Source organism: Lutra lutra, chromosome 11, assembly GCF_902655055.1.
Source record: "Lutra lutra chromosome 11, mLutLut1.2, whole genome shotgun sequence".
In the NCBI taxonomy this organism is placed as follows: Eukaryota; Metazoa; Chordata; class Mammalia; order Carnivora; family Mustelidae; genus Lutra; species Lutra lutra.
In genome coordinates, this window is record NC_062288.1 from 103525688 (window position 1) to 103544465 (window position 18778).

The 18778-nt window shown below is 54.1% G+C and overlaps 1 protein-coding gene across 4 annotated transcripts in view; it reads right to left on the minus strand.

Annotated features, from left to right (window-relative positions):
* Nucleotides 1-18778, minus strand: part of PRKAG2 (protein kinase AMP-activated non-catalytic subunit gamma 2) — a 247529-nt gene that overhangs the window by 189275 nt on the left and 39476 nt on the right. The window contains exon 1 of one of the 4 annotated variants that reach the window (XM_047694349.1): nucleotides 10033-10300. The exons of the other annotated variants lie outside the window; for them this stretch is intronic. The gene's annotated coding sequence lies outside the window, so the exon portion shown is untranslated. Of the gene's footprint in view, nucleotides 1-10032; nucleotides 10301-18778 lie in introns of those variants that run through there. 4 annotated transcript variants of the gene reach the window in all.

Genomic DNA, 18778 nt, shown 5'->3' on the forward strand with positions numbered 1-18778 from the left:
GCAGCTCTGCTGTCCATGCGTGTGGGTAAGAGCTAAATTCATGGGATTTGGAAGTCAAAACAAGACGATGTAGGATGGAAAAGTTGGGGTCCCACCCTTGGCCCCATCCATGTTGTGCCCCCAAAGGAACCATCTTTAGCTGCATATCCTACTAGACTTCTTTATGCACGAGCATCCTATCTAATACTAGGGACCCCCGCCATGCATACATTCTGCCTCACACTTTGCTTATCCAGGATATCATTCACTATCAGCACAGAGAGATTTTTCCGGTATCCAGCGCACACTCCTTTGGATGGAACATTCTAGTTGTACCAGCCCCCATGGCAATCTGTGTCTCTCATCTTTGGCCATCAGGACCAGGCTGTCATAAGAACTTTGTGCATTCTTCATATTTCTAGGATATGTCCCCAGAAGCAGGACGGTGGCTCAAACGGCCGTGAATTTGTGATTACCGGACAAAACTGTCATGCATCCTTCTTACGACGGTGCCATTCTACCCTCCTCACTCCGGGGGAGGAGGCTCTGCTTCCCTCAGAGCCTCACCCACAGACTGTTTATGCTGTCAAAGTTCAGGATTTTGCCGGACTGGTGTGGAACGGCACCTGTGTCTCCTATGTTTCACCTGCTTACTTTCATCTCTGGCGTGCCGTGCAGCACAGAGTCAAGTCCTTGGGTCAGCAAGCTGGGGGACGGTCCCTCTCCACCTGCAGGTATGACCCGGGTCCTGACATGAGCGCGGACCCAACCAGCTTTGTCGTTGTTGTTAGTAAAACAGAACAGAAATGATGCCCCTGGAAGTGTGTTTTATGATGTGTCCATCAGGCCAGCGGTGATGGGAAGCTCCTCGCCAGGGCTCACGTCCAAGTCAGCGGGCTGCCGGGGAGGGGCTGCGTGCTAGTCTGAGGCGCCAAGTGCCACCGTCCCTGAACGCACAAGCCGGGCATTCCTGCTGAGGAACAGTCCCTCCTGCCCTCCCCTCCCCAAATCTGGGCACCTACGATCAATAGAAATGCCCCAGGAGGATCACGTGGTAGGAAGCTGGTGGCTTATCCCTGGATCTCCTGGAATCTGCCCCGCGGGGGACACCAGCTGTTAAAAGTCCAGGCTGCCTGGAGACCACCCTGCCACAGGGAAGCTCACGCCGGCCAAGGGGAGAGGCTGCACTGAGACCCTTCCAGCAGCCGTCCGCCAGCCCAGGCACCCGACTCGGGGTGAGGAGACCTTCAGAGCCCTCGGCCCTCAGCTGCTGTCTGGTCAAGAACACAGGTGGAACGTCACATGGGAACTGGGCCCACCACGAGCCAGGAAACCCCCGGACCTGCGATGATCCCCAACCACACTTCTAAGGTCTGGGTGGCTTGTGATACAGCAACAGATGACCAGAAAACTACATGATCTTGTGGAAGTCAGTTTCTCTGTGCCTCAGTTTCCTCATCCATAAAATGGGAATCATAGGAGTTCCTCTCAGATCATAGAGTTAATATACATACGCATGTAAATATATAACACGAGCTACTCCCCTGGTTTGTAAAGGCAAGATGCCATTATGTAGGGGCAGAATGCTGTTATCTTTGAGAGGGGCGGGGGGTGATGTAGGCTGGGGTTTCTAGTCTGGGAGGGGACACTCCTGCCGGGTTTTTCAGTCTTTCAGGAGGTGGGAAGGAAATGCACATGTCACCGTGACCACGTGGGCAATGAGGACGGCCAGCCCCTGCTTTCACTGCTCTCATGTCATCGGCTCCAGTAACGCTGATGGTCTCAGGCCAATCGGGAGACTGGTCTCAGGAATGACTAAATGCAGAAACTATTTATTAACAAGTGTTTGTCTTCCAAAATGTAGGATGAGTGGGAGAAACCAGAGGAGGCTTGGGAGAATTTTTAAAATACGTTAGAGCCACTGACGTCTTTATTCATTGAAACACGTGTCAGGGAGCCTTGTGTGTCTGGAACTGGGCATTCACAGGGGAGCTCCACGCTCCTCCCCAGTCTCAGGATGGGGCTGGGGGAGGAGACAGACTGCAAAGGGGGCCCGAGGGACCCACGGGGTCATGGAGATGAGCTCTGTCGTGAGAGTGGTGGTCGCATGCCCACTCCCATTTATCACAATCTAACTGCACACTGAAACTTGGTGCATGGCATTGTATGTAAGCTATAGGTCAATAAATCCGAGCCCAAAGTGACCCACCAGCCACCGCCCATCCCCATACTTTAGAAGAGAAAAAAGAAAACAGAAAAAAGAAAACTCCCCTGCAGAACACAGGGAAGATGTCTACGTTATTGATCCTGAAATACGGAATGTGCTTTCTCATGCAGTGGGAGCAGAATTTTCAGGAAGCAGCTGTGCAGTGTGGGTGATAGCTATACTCTATTTCCAGCAAAATGCTCGGGTTTTAGTCGCCCTCCTGGTGATGAAGTACCTGGTTACACCTATCCGATGGGGCACAGTTGTCCCTTCTTCCCCTTCCTGGGATCTGAAAGTCTGCACTTCATCTTCCAGAACCCAGCTAGAGGCACAGTGGCTACAGATCTAGGAGAAGAGATGTACTGGACACCAAAAACCCAATTTCTCCCAAGGGTAAAACCCCAATAGTGTGAGGTGTCACAATCCTAAATTTCCTATCCCAAGGCCCTTTATTTGAATCAAGGTAATATTTAAATGATAACCATGAGAGACAACCCATGACATGAATCCCTGCTCTGAATTACGGGATTACCGGTGTAGCTAATCTCAGAAAAGGGCCCCCACGGCCCAGGAATGAAAAGAGAAATTCAGGTGCAGTAGAGATGTTCAGACAGAAACAGCTCTTGGATGAGGCCAGTTTGGGGAGCACTGGAGCGGGGACCCTAGGGAGGCACTTGGGGTGGGGAAGGGGATACCCAAAGGCGCTCATGGGCTGAGGCCACAATTCCCCACTATTAACTACCCGGTCTGTCCAGCCAAGCAGGAAATGCAGGGATCACTGAGCACCAAGAACATGGTGGATATTTAAATGTGATGAAGAATGTGGATCACGGGCAGTTTATCTCAACCCGACACCCAGCCTCACCGGCACGCCAGACTTTGTCCAAGTGCCATTACCGAGACCCCAAAAGTACCAGAAGCTGGGTGATGTCAGGTTTGTTTCATTGGTAAATGCATTTTACAGAGCTCTTTTTTGACAGCATTCCAAACAAGACCTAGATGCAAGTCTCAGACCTTTGGATTAACCAGAGTCCTGAGGCATCTGGAATTATTGAAAAATACTCTTTGGATTTTTGTTTTGTTTTGTTTTGTTGCAATTGCACAATATTCTCTTATCTATCTCCATGAACAAAACTAGAGAAAGCTGACTTGGGGCATGGGGGCGGGGGTACTGTTAGACTCAGTATCTAGTTGGACCTTGGACAAGAAGGTCTAGAATTTTCTTTCTTCTTCTTTTTTTAAAAATATTTATTTGAGAGAGAGAGAGAGAGAGCGCGCGCACACGTGAGCAGGGAGAGAGGCAGAGGGACAAGCAGACTTCTGGCTAAGTGCAGAGCCTGACACGGGGCTCGACCCCAGGATCCTGAGATCATGACCTGAGCCAAAGGCAGAGGCTTAGCTGACTGCACCACCCAGATGTCCCCAGAATTTTCTTTTTAGATAGACGAACAGGAGGGGAAACGCTGAGTCCAAGTCAATCCACTCTAAGTACAGATTCCTGTCTCCTGTAAAGCCAGTCCTCAGAGCACGTAAGATGCTACTGAGAAGCCCTGAGGACCCCATTCAGTGGGCTGCGGTGGGGCCCAGGAAGGCACAGTCTAACGAGCCCCCAGGGCCACCCTTTGAAAAATACTCGGCGCTCTGGTCCACTGACAGAGGGTTTTCCTCCCCATTTAGAAGACAGTGGAGGCAGGGAGGCAGGTGGAGGGGGGACGGGGCAGGGAAGTGGGTAATTATTCTCATCTACCAAGTAGAGATCTGGGAAGGAAGAGGAAAAACAAATTTTTTACATGGTGGCGTGGCCCAGTGTCCTCTCTATGCAGCCAGAAGAAGGAACAAGTCCTTCTGGGGAGAGCTGCCAGGTGGCCACTAACAAGGCCTAGAGGGACATCCTGACGATAGCCCAAGGGGCCTGGAGGAGAGGGGTCCCCAGATCCTTGAGTGGGGCACTCAGAGCCCCTCAGCCCACCCCAGGCCAGATGGAGCACGCCCCTCCCCCACCAAGACCCACCTTCTTTCCAAGTGTCCCCCCAGAGTTTGTGTTGGAAGACCAATCGGTAAGCGCATTTCCAGGCTCTGCAATTTCAGCAGATAAGTGTGGGATGACTCAGAGCGAGTGGGTGGTGACAGATGCCTGCAGTGAGCTCTGAGCCAGGCCTGGCTGGTTCTGGGTAAGCGCCTGGCTTGGGTCTTGGCCTAACGTGAAGGGCGAATCCCACCAGGGGATAGAGCACTCTGGGATTCTGAGTGGAAAATCTGTTCAAACGGATCACTCCCTAGTCCAGCCCCCTCCTACCCAGCCCCAACTCAGCACAGCACCAGCAGCAAGGTCTTCAAGAAGCCCTGGGCACCTGTGTCAGAAGTCAGAACACATGTGTTTGAGGGGTCCACGTGGGTGCGGTGCCAGGCCTCCCCCCAGTGTCTGGGTGCTGGGAGTTGCCCTGTCTCCTTTGTCCGCCAGGCCTTAAAAGCACAGCATTCCTGCTCCCTACTAAAATGCAGACACCCCTCTAAGGACACACCCAGATGCCCTTCGGGCTCAGTCTTGACTCCTTGTCTTTGGAGCCTGGCAGAGGTGCCTTATGGTGAGGAGGTCCCGTTATCCAGAAAACTCACCTTTCTGTCATAGCTGCATCGGGCAGTAATAGGTACCAGCAATATAGCGCTTGAAAAATCATAGTTATCGTTAATTTGACTTTTCAGATGAGCAGAAAGCACCCTTCTGATCCTTTTTTTTTTCCTTTTAGATTTTATTTATTTATTTTGAGAGAGTAAGCACAAGCAGGGGGAGGGTCAGAGAGAGAGAGAGAGACTCTCAAGCAGACTGTGCTGAGCATGGAGCCTGACGTGGGGCTCGATCCCACGACCCTGAGATCATGACCCAAGCTGAAATTAAGAGTTGGACGCTCATCCAACTGAGCCACCTAGGCGCCCCCACCCTTCTGATCTTACTGGTGAAAATATTTCTAAAACTGTCCTCATACATCTCAAAGCTTTGATAAGGAGCACGGGGTAGGCAGGGTCTAACCATCGGATGGCCACGGTTTGTGGGAAGTACCAGGCCTCTACCTCCAGCAGCCCCAGACAGAAGGGCAGGGGCAGGGCGGTGGAGGCAAGGCCCAGGCCTGATGCTCTCTCTTCAGGAAGGCGCCCTTTCACACCTTGTGTTCTGCCACCTTTTTTCCTCCTGGAGAGAGTCCCACCCCTGATACGGCTCACGGGAGATTCTGCCTGTTGCCCCTGGTTAAGGGGAAGGCCGTACGTTGTCCCGTCACTATGCGAGGGTAACATTCCTCCTGTCTCCTCACGACCTTTTCCTGAACACAGGCCACCCCAGCTCAGCCTTCTACCTTAGAAGTCTCCAAAACCCCAAAGGTCCCCAAGTGTCAGCCCCAAGTTTACTTCCAGCCATGAAAAGTGTGACTCTGAATGTGATTCAGCCAATGGAGCTCGCAAAGCAAGGACAAGGTCTGCATTTAAGGTCAAATACATGAGCTGTTTGCGTTATGTGAAAAGGAAGAGCCCCACAGAGTTTTCTGGGTGCTTTGTCTTACTTCTCCTTAGCTCCTGTTTCTGTATCTGGTTCTCTCTGCAGGAAGCAGCAAAACCCTGTCCCCGGGGCTCTCAAACCTCGGGAGTCCGTCTGGAACCAAAAAGAAAAGGTAGAGCACCCTGAGAGAGAATGAGGAGCCCTGACTCCACAGCCTCCGTTCTACCCTCCTTGGGCCACCTGGAGTCCCCCATCATGCTGTGAGCCCCTCAACATGGCAGCGGGATAACTGCGGGGCGGAGGGCTGGCTCTGCTCCGACGCGCTGGGTGTCTGTTCTCTTATTCCCTGGAACCTGCACGGCACGTCTCTAACTCACGAGTGACTAAGGAGATGAAGCCATTATTACCAGGCAGATGGCGGACTCCGGTAAAAGCAGACGTGAAGCAATAAAATACCACCACATACCTCACTCGCAAAGCAAAATCAAAACAAGAACCCGAGTCTGGTTTTGTTTTCTACTGTCTCCCTACTTCCCTCTATCGCTCTATCTTAGGGCGAAAAGATGCCAAAGGCAATTTGAGAAAGGAAAGGAATGTATGATCCAAGGAAGACAGGGCAGACATGCCACTGTGACCTTCAGGAGACGGTGGTGGCAGGGAACCACACTGAGCCAGCAGACAGCTGCGTCCGCATGCAGCACGTGGGGCGGGAGGGACGGGGCGAGCCTGACCAACTCCAAGGACAGGTTGGCAGCCGCCTGCCTGGAGCTGCAAGGGAACTACAGGGAACCCCACAGAACCCACAGCCCTCTGGCCTTGATTTCTTGGTGAATAATCTAAGTGATAAGACCTGCAGAATTCTATCTGAAAACCGATCGCTTCAAGGCCCTGCTTTGGGAGGACTTCGCTGGGGTCAGTGCAGGGCAAAAGACTGCTCCCCAGCGGGAAGAGGCCGGCTACCGTGAGCATCTGCTGCAGGTGGGGAACTAGCCCTGGTCAGCGGGTCTCCCCCCAGGTCCTGTGAGCTCGTATGGCCATCTCCAGTGTCAGAAGAAAGAACAGGCTCAGAAAGGTGAAATGATTTGCCCACGGTCCCCAGCAGGACACAGGCTGAAGGTCAAGTCCAACTCCCAAGTCCAATGCCACGGGTTTCTGGGTTTGAGGAGGCAGCTTCACCGGGTCCTTGAGCATCAGGTGCTTATGATTACACCCTTCTCAAAACCCCAAATTTTAGTTCTTGAGGTCAGAGCTCTGTACTCCGTCATTAACCTCTTTTAGGGCTCTACAGCCTTAAGTCATGCTCATGGAAAAGAAGTTTGTCAGGGAGAGGAAAGGTTTACCAGAGACACAGAAAGCCCGTGGATTCACGCTGTCAGCCCCTGGTGGCAGAACAGCAAGTCCTCTGGGTCTCGGGGCTGGGAAACTGTAGGGCCTTGGAGGTCCTGCTGGGTCGCCATGACATGATGGTGGCTAAGACACACGTTTTCACTGTTGGAAGTTTGCCATGTGCTCAAACAGTGCAGTGCGGGGGGCGGGGGGGGGGGGGGGGGGCATGGGGGCTGCTACTTTGGAATCAGAGGACCTGAATCTGAACCCTAGTCTGTCATACACCAGCTACGTAATCTTGGAAAATAGTTCAAGTTCACAGAGCCTCAATTTCCTCCTGTGTAAAATGAGGCAAACCTCTCAGGATCATCATGAGAACTAAGAAAATAACTAATACCCATGAAAATGCCATGTGCGGCATCTGGTGCCTAATACATGGTCAATAAATATTTACCAAAGTGTTGAAGGGTTAACAGCAGTGATACAGAGACAAATCCCTGTAAGAAATGAAAACCCTAACTGACCATAGGGAATTACCAATTGAATGAATCCACCTACAAGAACGAACTGAACACAACTTAATACAAAATAATGCACAGAAAAAGCACAGGCATGAGCCCATCTAAGCCCACAGGCTGTGTATGAAGGAACACTAAGGGGGTTTTCGAGAAGGTACAGGGCAAGACTCGTCCGTGTGGGCAGCCTGTGGGAGGAGAGACTGCAACACTTTTTAAAGATTAAAAAAAAAAAAAAAAAAACCTTACTTGACAGAGAGAGATAGCGAGAGAGGGAACAGGGGGAGTGAGAGAGGGAGAAGCAGGCTTCCCGCTGAGCAGGGAGCGGGACGGGGGCTTGATGCCAGAACGCTGGGATCATGACCTGAGCCGGGATCGTGACCTGAGCCGAGTCGAAGGCAGATGCTTAACGAACGAAGAGCCACCCAGGCGCCCCCAGACTGCAACACTTTTAAAGGAAGAGGAAAGTATGGGGTTTGAAAGAGAACAGCGAGGTTGGAAAAATCCAAGGATTCTATTAGCTAAGAGCTGAGCTGAAATCAGGAGGCAAAATTAGAAAGTCCATTTTCAGGGACCCCGGCTGGCCAATACTACTGACAAGGTCAAGACCAAGCATCACGCTCACCGTGGCTGGACCCTGCCAGGCGTGTGGCACTCGAGAGTTTGTCTCCATGAAAGGGTGACTTGGATACTGGCCTGGGGACCCGCGCGCCAAAGTCCATGACGAGGGGGAACATCCAACCAGAGATCCACAGTCTGCTCACCTCCCTCCTCCCCACGCCTGCCTCGGTAAGAAGACCAGGCTGGGCCTTAGGCCACCCAGTTTCTTTCTCAGTTCAGTCGGTGGCTGTAGGGGTGGCAAGAAGGCTGGATTTTTCAATGCCCGCTGGGGAATGAATCTTATACTCAGCATCCTCTCACATAAGAAAGGAGTTAATCCCTGCCTCTAGGCCTCACTTTGGGCTAAAACAACCAAAAACAAACCTAAAACCCCACCTTAGAGTTTTCCAGCCCTGGGAAGTTCCTGCACAAACTGCAGAAGCAGAGGAGAGCTGAGAGGCTGTACTGCCCTCCTCTCGGGTCGGGAAGCGAGCCCGGCTGTTCTCGGAGTCAGCCTGGCTGAGAGGTGGACGGGCCCACGGGCACGGGTCCAATCTTGAGGCAATCTGTTCATCACTTCCCTAGGAAGCTTCCTGGACTGACCGCTCGCGCCCCTCCCGTCCGCCTCCAGGCTTCTCTTACCTAACCACGCCTGAGAGCACCGGGAAGGCTCTCCTTTTATGTTTTGGGGTCTCCCCTGCACTCAGACATAAGCCTGTGTCCCACTGTCCCCAGCCCCTCCATGTTGCCCCCTCCCAGCTGTCCCCAGACCACCAGCCCCTGCCTTGGACACTTGGCGTCTGCCCCATCCCATGCTTGACTCTCCACTGTTCCCCAAGTCTTGATCTAATATTCTGTTCTTGCCCCCACTAGATTATAAGTCCAGAAGCACAGAATCAAGCCTCATTCTTCTATTTTCCTGCCCCCGCTGCCCATCCCCCGCCCCCAATACCAGGACTCAAGTACCAATCACAGACTGTGAGCTCAAGCTCGGTCACAGAAAACTAATTCAGGCCTTGGTTTTTTTGGGGGTGGGGAGAGGGAGGATTGTTGGGGGTGGCGGAAACCGAAACACTCAGCAGCTTGCTCCGAGCGCATGGCCCCTGTCAGCGGCTTTGGAATCCAGCCCTTTCCAGCGGCAGCGCTGACCCCCTGGAAACTCGGGTTCTCAGCCCCCACCCTTCTCCTCGCACCCAGGGAAGGGACAAGCCTCAGCTCAGTCCTGGGTGAGCACCTCTCCCATCTTCCCCTCTTCCCTTCCTGCCCCGCTCCCCCCCAGCTTCTGTTTCTTCCATGTGTTCTCCTTAAGTTCAAAAGCAACAAGTATGCCTCCCAAAGCGCACCCTCATCAGGCAGGGGACCGTTGACTCTGTGGTCCTGAGCCTTCCAAGGGACAACTCGGGTGATGTCCCCAGGCTCCCCCATCATTCCCGATCTTTTCTGTTCAGGACAAATTTAACAAGTGATGACCAGGGAAGTGGGAGCAGAAAGCCAGAGGATGTCGACTCTGCTAAGATGTCAGCGGGGAACTGGAAGCCAAGGTGAGACCGTGGGCGGAGAGCCGGGCCCAGGAGGGGGCAGCTGAGCGGGCGGGGGGGGGGGGGGACACAGAAAACAGGGAGGGAACAGCCAGGAACATGCCCCCACACACATACCACCTTCACAACGAGCCTCTTAAAATTCCGAGGAAAAGTTACGTAAGGAGAAAACGTATAGCTACGAGGTAGGGAAAGAACGCGGAATTCCCCCTGGAGGTGTTTAATTTAACAAGAGGCCCCCACAGAACAAAGCAACAATTCGGCATCGGTCTGGCAAAGAGAGGAGACAAAAGCATCCTAAGAGGGGAAAGGCGTCCACACAGAAACGCACAGTCACCACGCACTCGGGGATCGGCTCAGGGAGGGGGGTCCGCTTACTTAGCCCTAAGTGGTCCTGGAGGTCTCCGCCTGCGGCTGCGGACAGCAGGTGCCCGGCTGCAGGATGCTGGCCCACGGGATGCCGGTGCTGCAGACCCAGCGCTCCCAGCTCCGACAAATCCGGATGTGGGCTCCGGAGGCCCATGAGAGAAGGGGTTTCCCAGCCCCCTCAGCACAGGCGAGTTCTAGGGCTCGGCTGCTCCCCGAGCCGCCACCGCCGCACGTCTGCAACAGATGGGGACCGGGACTGGGCGTGTTCCCAGTCCCCCGAGCGGCGCACCGAGCGGACGGCAGACAGCATGAGCTGGCCCGAGACAGCGCAGGCGACAGTCTTGTTGGCTGGAGCTGCTGTGCTGCTCAACACGCAGGCAGAGCGAGGGCAGATCCCCTCCGTGACGGGCCCGAAGCCAACTGTCATTACCACCTGTGCCAGCGGCTGCTGGGGAGGCAACTCCTTACTACACAGGCAAGTGAGCAGGAGGGAGGGCTGAGCTGGGGCTCTTAAAAAGACAGGCAGCAGGACAAATGAAGGCAGGCAGGGCCGATGATGCCGCAGGGGCCCTGCTCGGTCCCCATCGACACAGCTTCAGGGGACACGGCCCAGCGGCTGCAGCAGCCTAGACTCCCTGGGGAGCCTTCTCTCCGGTAAGGATCCTGACGGAGGCCCTTCCCAAAGGCTCTGCTGGGGAACTTCCTATCGGAAACCCCGGGCCCTCCACCCTGCCCATACAACCTGCAGCTTCTAGAAGGCAACACAGTCCCTCCCTATATGAACAACCACGGCTCGTTTCCACGATCCTGAGGCTTTGACATCTGCGGCGGCCTCGCTGACCCAGGCGGGACTGCCGACCTGGGTCAGCCACTCCCTGGAGAGAGTGAATGGCTCACCTGGGAGCCTGCCTTTCAGACGCAAACCAGACCACCCGGAGTGCGCACGCCCTGACCTCCTCCCTCGTGGCTCAGGCAGTACCGACCAGCCTGGAATGGTTCAAACCCGCCCATCCCAAACCCACTGGCCCGGCCTCACCGGCACCTTACAGCAGCGACCACAGTAAAGGCCCCTCCCTGCTGTGTCGTCCCCTCCCGCCTAGCACTTCCTGGCTCAGCCCTGTGCCTCTCTGCCTGGTTCCGCCTGGCGTGCTGAGCCCCGAGCCCCGTCTCTAGGATCTGCGAGTAGTACGGTCAATTTCTTCCTTCATGAGAGTCATTTTGGTGTCTGTGTGTCTTACCGTCCCTGATTAAAATGAATCCTGGGTAGCCTTTGATGTGGGAAACAAAAGCAGGAGAGATATTTATATTAAATTTCCTTATGACCTACAGCCCACTGACAAGTCCTTGCAACGGGCAGAGGGACGTCCCTCTAGGGGCTCAACTGTCTGCAGGTTAATACTTTGCTAAGAGCAAAAGGCAATCCTAGCCCAACCTCAGGATCCTGTAAGTCTACTTTAAAGTATAAAAATTCCTTTGGAAATTTCCTTTATCTCTAAACCCCCGAAGATATGTCTTGGCCATCACCCCCCAAGCATATGACCCACCATCCTTCTAAAGGATGTCAGAACTCGGGTTTGACTGGATGGTAATAAACCTTTCCCCACCATAGCTAGTCCCCTCCAGGTCCTGGAAACCTCGCTTCCAAATTCCTTAGAGATTATGATCTCCCTAACCCCCTCCCAACTTGAAAGTACATAATGGGACACTCTTCATGACCCATGGCACCTCTTTCTGCCCCTGGGACCTGTCCCTGTGCTTTAATAAAATCACCTTTTTGCACCAAAGACATCTCAAGGATTTTTTCTCTGTGGTTGGCTTTGAACCCTAACGTCTTCCCTACATCACTGTCACACATATCTCTGGGGAGTGCACGAGCTGGTTGGGAAGAAAATGTATTAAGAGAAAACAGGGGTGGGCGGACCTCCTGGCTGGCTCAGTGGGAAGAGCGTATGACTCTTGATCTCAGGGTTGTGAGTTCAAGACCCACTTTGGGTGTGGAGATTACTTATAGACATTTAAAAATCTTTAAAAAAAAAAAAAGGAGAAAATGAGGATCCTCACGTCAGCACTCTGCAAGGTTCACTTTTAAACTCACTAATGACCTGGACTTTTCAGCAGTGGAGAAATTGCTTCGAGAGACAGTGAGCTGAGAGTCAGGGCCGCAGGTCCACAGGCCGAGATGATGTCTCCCTCGAAGAATCTGTTCTTTGGTCTAAGACAGGATTTAGCTGGCAGATTTGTGGTTCAGGAAAGGGTGACCTCTGTGAATGACCTCTGGGGTGACCCAGGACGCTTCATGGGGAGAAAGGAACGCTGCACGGTTTCCAAGGCTCATGAAAAGACAGCTAAGAGTTTGGGACTTCGGGGTTGGAAGTCTGTGGCTTTCTTAAGGCTCCTTTCTGCCCAGAGGGTACGGGCTGGTCCCTGGAACCCAGTGATCCATTCTGAGGTCTGAAGAGGGATCAGAGGCATTGGGCATGGGGCCAGGATCTCCCTGGGCACCAGGAATCCTGGGACCTACCTGGGAAATTCTACCTGACTGTAGAATGAGCAACATTCTCACCTACAGGACCAAAATGCAGACATTCTGTGACCATAGCTCAGATCCAGGCCATTTCCCTGAATCTCAGGTCTTCCTCTGAGAAAATAATCTCAGCAAGAACACTCACCCCGCACCTCTCCCAGGGCTGCTGCTGGGATAACGGACAGCAAGTATCTGGGCAAAAGTAAGCAGCAACTCGGGCTGTACGGGGTAACTCTGGAACCAGAGGGCCAAGTTAGCGTAAACTCATGGCTTAGCAGAAAGCCGGTGCCACTTAGTGACAGGTGGAGCCCCCTGCCCACCCCCCCGGCTCTGGGACTAGTGGTCCGCTAGAGACCCAGCCAACCACAATATTTCCTCCCGCTGGTTCTGGAACTTGCCTTGCTGGGTTAGCTAGGCTTGTTTTATATTGTGCTTTATTCCAAAGTATACAAATAAGCCCGAGAAAAAAGCCTAATTAGTTTTGCTTGGAATGGCTGCAGATGCCAGAGAAATGGTGGCTTCACCATGCAGAGCGTAGGATGGCGTCTACACTAGGCCACAAGTGCCTGCGGATGACTGGTGGGGTGTGAGTGGCCCCCTGCAGTTCTGACCGCCAGCGATCCCATGGGCCGGGCACCCAGCATCAGAGCTCGAGGAGCCATCAACCACCCCACTCCAGCCTGCAAGCCACCAACCCCCAAAATGCTTATTGCTTTCACCCGCATCAGTCCTGCTCCCCAAATCTCCACTGTGCCTTGTGTCCCTGCTTCCTCCTCAGGCTCAGAGTTTTTCCACTGACTCCCGACTCCGTGCTCCCCTAAAGGAGAGGCCCGGGGCATCAAAGACATTCGTACAGCTGAAGACCACCGTCCATCTCCATCGGCTGATCTCTGGTCTTGGGGCTGTTCCTACCTGTGGGACATCCCTTCTGACTCACCTCCTCCACACGAATCTTCCTAAACGTGGCTCTCTAAGCATTGCCCTTGGCACCCTCACCAGACCCAAAAAGACAAAGCAAAAAACAATTCAGGCAAAACCCAGAACACTAGCTCCATGCTGCCTGCCGAACAAAGCCACATTCCACAGTAAAGGAAACGGGGCCCCCGCGGCCACCCCACCTTCCAGCTGTTCCACTTGCACAAACCTGTTACCCAGGGTCCTCATGGGCCCCGCGGCGCCCCCATGCCCACACACTCCCGACTCCACAGTTCCGCATCCAGAGTTCTTGTGGGTCCCCTCTACTCCCGACGGGCTTTGCCGACACCTGTAGGTGACTCCCTGGCATCTCTCCCGGAACTGATTTCTTGAGTGTCCTCTAGTGCTCGGTACTTACAAATGCTATCTCAACTTGCACAACAGGTAAATGGGTAAAATAATACTTTTTTTTAAACCAACAAGGAAATTGTAGCTCAGAGAGGCTGAGTTGCCAAGGTTAAGGACACAGCAGTGACAACGCCAGGATTTAATCACAGGTGCGTCACCTCTAGAGCCTGGCTGGGTTCTACACTGTCTTACTAGGTTCACACCCCACCCCCTTGTGTTTATTTCTTTTGGCTTATTTGTATCTTCTGGTTTCTATCTGCAGCACAGGCTTGTTTATTGCGTGATTAAAAATAAGAGGATATGCTCATTCTTGAAGTTGGAAAGTTCCCTTTTAGGGGTTTGTCTCAAAGAAAATCCGAAATGCAAGTAGAAGTTCGTGCACAGAGGCGGGGCATGCAACAGTGGGGAGGGCTCTGACGCCCCCACCATGTGCTAGCACAGAGTTCTTGTCGAGTGTGCTCTGATGAAGTCATGCACCGCGGGATAAGGAAATGACAGCAAATCACAGCAGTGCCTTCAAAGGCTACAAGTAACATGGGAAATGTGGCAGGAAAACCCCAAACTGTTCCTGCATGACCTCAGCTGTGTAAGAGCCACAGAAGGCTAGAAACACACACCCAGCCCCTGCCCCCGACCCCCCAGTCATGGGTAACAGGCCTGGGTTCGACTTCTGAGAGCCCCAGGAATCCAGCACAGACCTTGCTGGATCCCATGCCACCTTCAGCCGTGAGCCCACACGCCAAATGCTGCACACCAACCTCGTCTGGTGATGAGGCACCAAGTACAGGAAAGCAGCCAGCCCTAACTGCAAAGGGACTCCCAGCCCCACATCTACACTGGCCACAGCACCAGGTCTGTGGGTCACACTGCTCGTGGAAACCTGCGGACTGACAGCAGCTGCCCAGCAAAGCCTTATCTCCTTACTTTTGCAGGTGGCAGGTGCTGGCCCTGTGCTCAATCCTGGGGTTGTTGGATCTATGCGTGGGGAAGCCAGGGACACCGAACCCACAGGGCTCCCCGGGCCCAGTGCCCAGCTCCTGGCTGCACGAGCTGCATGTGTATTTCAGCCGGGAGCTTAGCAGCCCGGAAGAGGGGGCATGGCACGGTGTTAGCATGGAGTTGGCTTAGCCGTTGTTGGAAACAGATGTCCTGGAGGGATGCTGATGGTTGGGGCACTTTGCTCTGAGATCTCATTCCTACAGCCTTCCTGCATCTGTCGGCACTCTGCAACATGTTGGGGGCAGTCTGGTAGTTTCTAGAATATTCCAGCTGGGAATCAAGACGACAAAGAGGACGACTCAGCAAGTCCAACATCCTTACTATCTACATCAGAAGACTTCCATATCAGCTCAAGAAATGTCAGAGCTCTTTTCTCTCAGTGGAGTGAGTGGTGTTCAAGGTTAAGCGCGTGCTAGCTCAGGCTGGCTCAGTACGGACGGCACGGGCACCAGCACCTCCGAATTAACCAGCTAGAAAATCCACCCAAGGTGGCGGCAAGACTTCCTTTGAGCTACAGGAATAGGTTGTACCTGCCGCCTAAAATCATCTGTGGGATCAGAGAGGGAGACAAACCACAAGAGACTCTCAATCATAGGAAACAAACTGAGGGTTGCTGGAGGGGAGGCGGGTCGGGGGAGGGGGTCACTGGGGGATGGCAGTGAGGGGGGCACGTGATGTGATGAGCATTGGTGACACTTGCATTGATGAATCATTGACCTCTACCTCGGAAGCCAACAATACATTATATGTTAATTGAATTTAAATAAAGAGAAATAAGTTTTAAAATAAACAAATAAATAAAACAAAATCGTCTGTGGGGCTTTGGCAAACTCCAGTCTGAGATTTCCTTTCATAGTAACAAACCTCCTGGTACCAAGGCTGGAGGGGGGACACACAGCCTCACTCGCCTCCAGCACTGGAGGCCGTCACAGTGCACCAGGGCACCCGGATCTCTGTCGGCTCAGACACGTGAGCCCTGCAGCCCCTCACCGGGTCCCGCCCACCGAGCAGAACTAGGAGCTCGGCAGCCCCTGGACTGTGAGCTCACATGCAGCCCATGCGCTCCCATGCCCTGGTTTCCGTGGAGAGGAACCAGAACCAAACCCAGTCCCCCTAAGGGTAACCCTGTCTCCATCCTTCACAGCCAAGTTCTGGACTCCCAAAGGTCTGTGGAGACTTAGATGACTTCGTGGAGCTGCACATGCGGAGACTGCCCTCAGGCCTCCGTCTCCCCTGCCTGAGTGTGGGGCAGGCCCCGAGCCCCCCCCCCCACAGAAGCCAGCACCGTGTGCAGACCGGGGTGCGTTGGGGTCCACCACCTGCTCCGTTGTGGAGTTGCAGCTCCCAGCTAAGCCAGCGAGCAGAGGAGCTCTACATCCAGGCGACCTGTTGGGAAGTGACCTGCGCCCCAGGCCACACAGCTGGGTGCTGAGAGGGCCAGGACCTTGACCCCTGAACGGACAAGGAAGGGCTTAGCCCTGCCTGCCCGAGAGCTCTCCAGGCTCATTCCAGTGGTCCCATGGTGACCTCTCCAGACCCATTCTGAACGAGTCCAAGGTGTGGAAGGTCTGGAGAACAGACGGTGGGCGGGGAAGGACCGGCCATTGGTGCCAGCGGCCAAAATGGTGATGCACACTGAGGCCATACGGGCGGACTGGGGGCAAATAAGACACACGCGTGCACACTTGCATGCACGTCCGCACGCTTACGTATTTGCCTGTCAAAGCCTGCGTGGACCTCTCCTCCTCTCGGGTTCTTCTCTGAGGCCACCTCCAGCCCTACAAAGACTCCCCCACGTCCCCTGTGCCGGTTCCCCCACCGTCCACCGCGGTAGCTTCTCGGGCCCGCCCCGCAGCTCTGGGGCAGTACACACTGTTGTGAACACTGCACGGCCTCTGTCTCATCCAGGATCCCTGGCTGGCCAAGGAGAACGCGCCTCAGATCCAAGAAGGGGGAGCCCAGCATCGGGATGCCGTGTCCTCGCCTTCAACAGAAACCTCTCGGCACCTGGGAAGCCCCTGTTTTCCTTTTTCATTTTGTCGTTAAGAACAGGATGGGAGTCTCCCTTACCCCCATCCATGTTCCCTCGGTCTGTCCCCGCAGCCCCCCACGGCTCTTCTCCACACCTCTTGGGGGTCCCTCTCCTACCGAGAAACACTCATGGAGCCCCCAGCTCCATGAAACAGAAGACAGAGAGCCCTGACCTCAGGGACTTGTGTTCTGGCTGGGAGAAGAGTCAGGGAGACAAGGAACAAGTAAGCTGAGGGTTGATACTGTACAGACAGCAGCCTCCATAGAAGTTCCCAGCAGCGACGACTCTGGAAGAAATTCATCAAAAAGAGCTTCCTGGGGCGCCTGGGTGGCGCAGTTGTTAAGCGTCTGCCTTCAGCTCGGCTCATGATCCCAGGGTCCTGGGATGGAGCCCCGCATCGGGCTGCCTGCTCAGCGGGAAGCCTGCTTCTCCCTCTCCCACTCCCCCTGCTTGTGTTCTCTCTCTCTCTCTGTCAAATAAATAAATAAATACATCTTTGGAGGGAAAAAAAGAGCTTCCTGAAAAGAGTAAGGTTGAGGCTGAGGGTTTGAGAGGTAAGCAGGAGCAGGTTAAGAAAAGCTAGAATGGAGGCGTCCTTGAACTTGTAAGGCTCCCCAGTACAAGCTCCCTCTCCTGTCCCTAGACACTCTGCCAATGGAAGATTCCCGGCCACCAGAGCTTCTCTCTAAGCCCAAAGCCAGGCTTGGCACAGCCACAGCTGAATGCCGAGGGGCCGAGCTCGGCCATGTCTGGCAGGTGCTCCAGTTCTGAACGTCTATGACCTAAAACCACCTCAAAGCCACCACAGGACAGAAGGCTCTGGGCTGCCCAGGTGGCAGGAGGCAGGCTGCGGCCGAACACGCAGCAGTCTTCCCAATTTAATTGAAACCAACACAAATCACACTGGGGCATAAAGCAATTTTCTCCTCCAGACTGCCCTCCACAGCCATGCCTCTAGGCACGTCCTCTCTCCGGCCGGACTCATCTTCCTGGGCGGACCGTGAAGGGTAAGAGTCTTCACTCGTCCTTCCAAGCAGATGCCACTTGCCTGCAGATTCCAGTTCCGGTTCTGCCATTGATGACCGCCGTGACCTTAAATAAGCTCAGAACCTCTCTGTGCCTCAATTTCCTCTTCTGTAAAATTGGAGTAATAATAACCATACCTGCCCCACAGGGTTGCTGTAGGTGACGTAGGTAAAGAGAGACACGCGTAGGTGCGTCCACACATTTGTTTTCTAAATACAGAGACACGGTCTGGCACATAGCGTGGGCTGGGGGTATGCTGGCTGAGTCTCGAGGGGGTGAACGGGGCCCGGGAGCTGATGGGAACCAGCAGCCAGGGAGGCAGGAGGGTCCATTTTAATGATGTGTGACGCAGGTGTCACAGGAGCCCGACCTGGCTTCTTATGCTACAGCAATTGCCGTTGGAGACAGAGCCTCAGAGACTGAACGTTAGGGCCAAGTAGGAAGTAGTGAAAGGTAATCAAGAGAAAGCTCCAGAAACACACGCCTGCGGTCACCTCTGGGGCGGGCCTGGGGCTGGAGCCGAACTGGGGATGCCCAGAAGAAGTCTCTAGCAATGGAAGGAGCAGCACGACCTGGAGACGGGCTTGGACATCCCCGCCACCTCCCTGACTGGACCCATGGTCCAGGGTCCAAGGAGCCATCCCCTGCCAGGGCCACACAGCAACCAGACACAGGCTCTGCCCTGGAGAAGCTTTTGACTCCTGAGGTGGGAACCAGGTACAGAGCCACAGAACACACTCGCGGGATGTCGACAGACAGGTGTCCCGTGTGCTCAGGGATGACAGGTCCATTTGGGCTGAAGGCTCCGAGCTGGGGACCAGGAAGTGGGCTGGCAGGACATGACCCGCTGC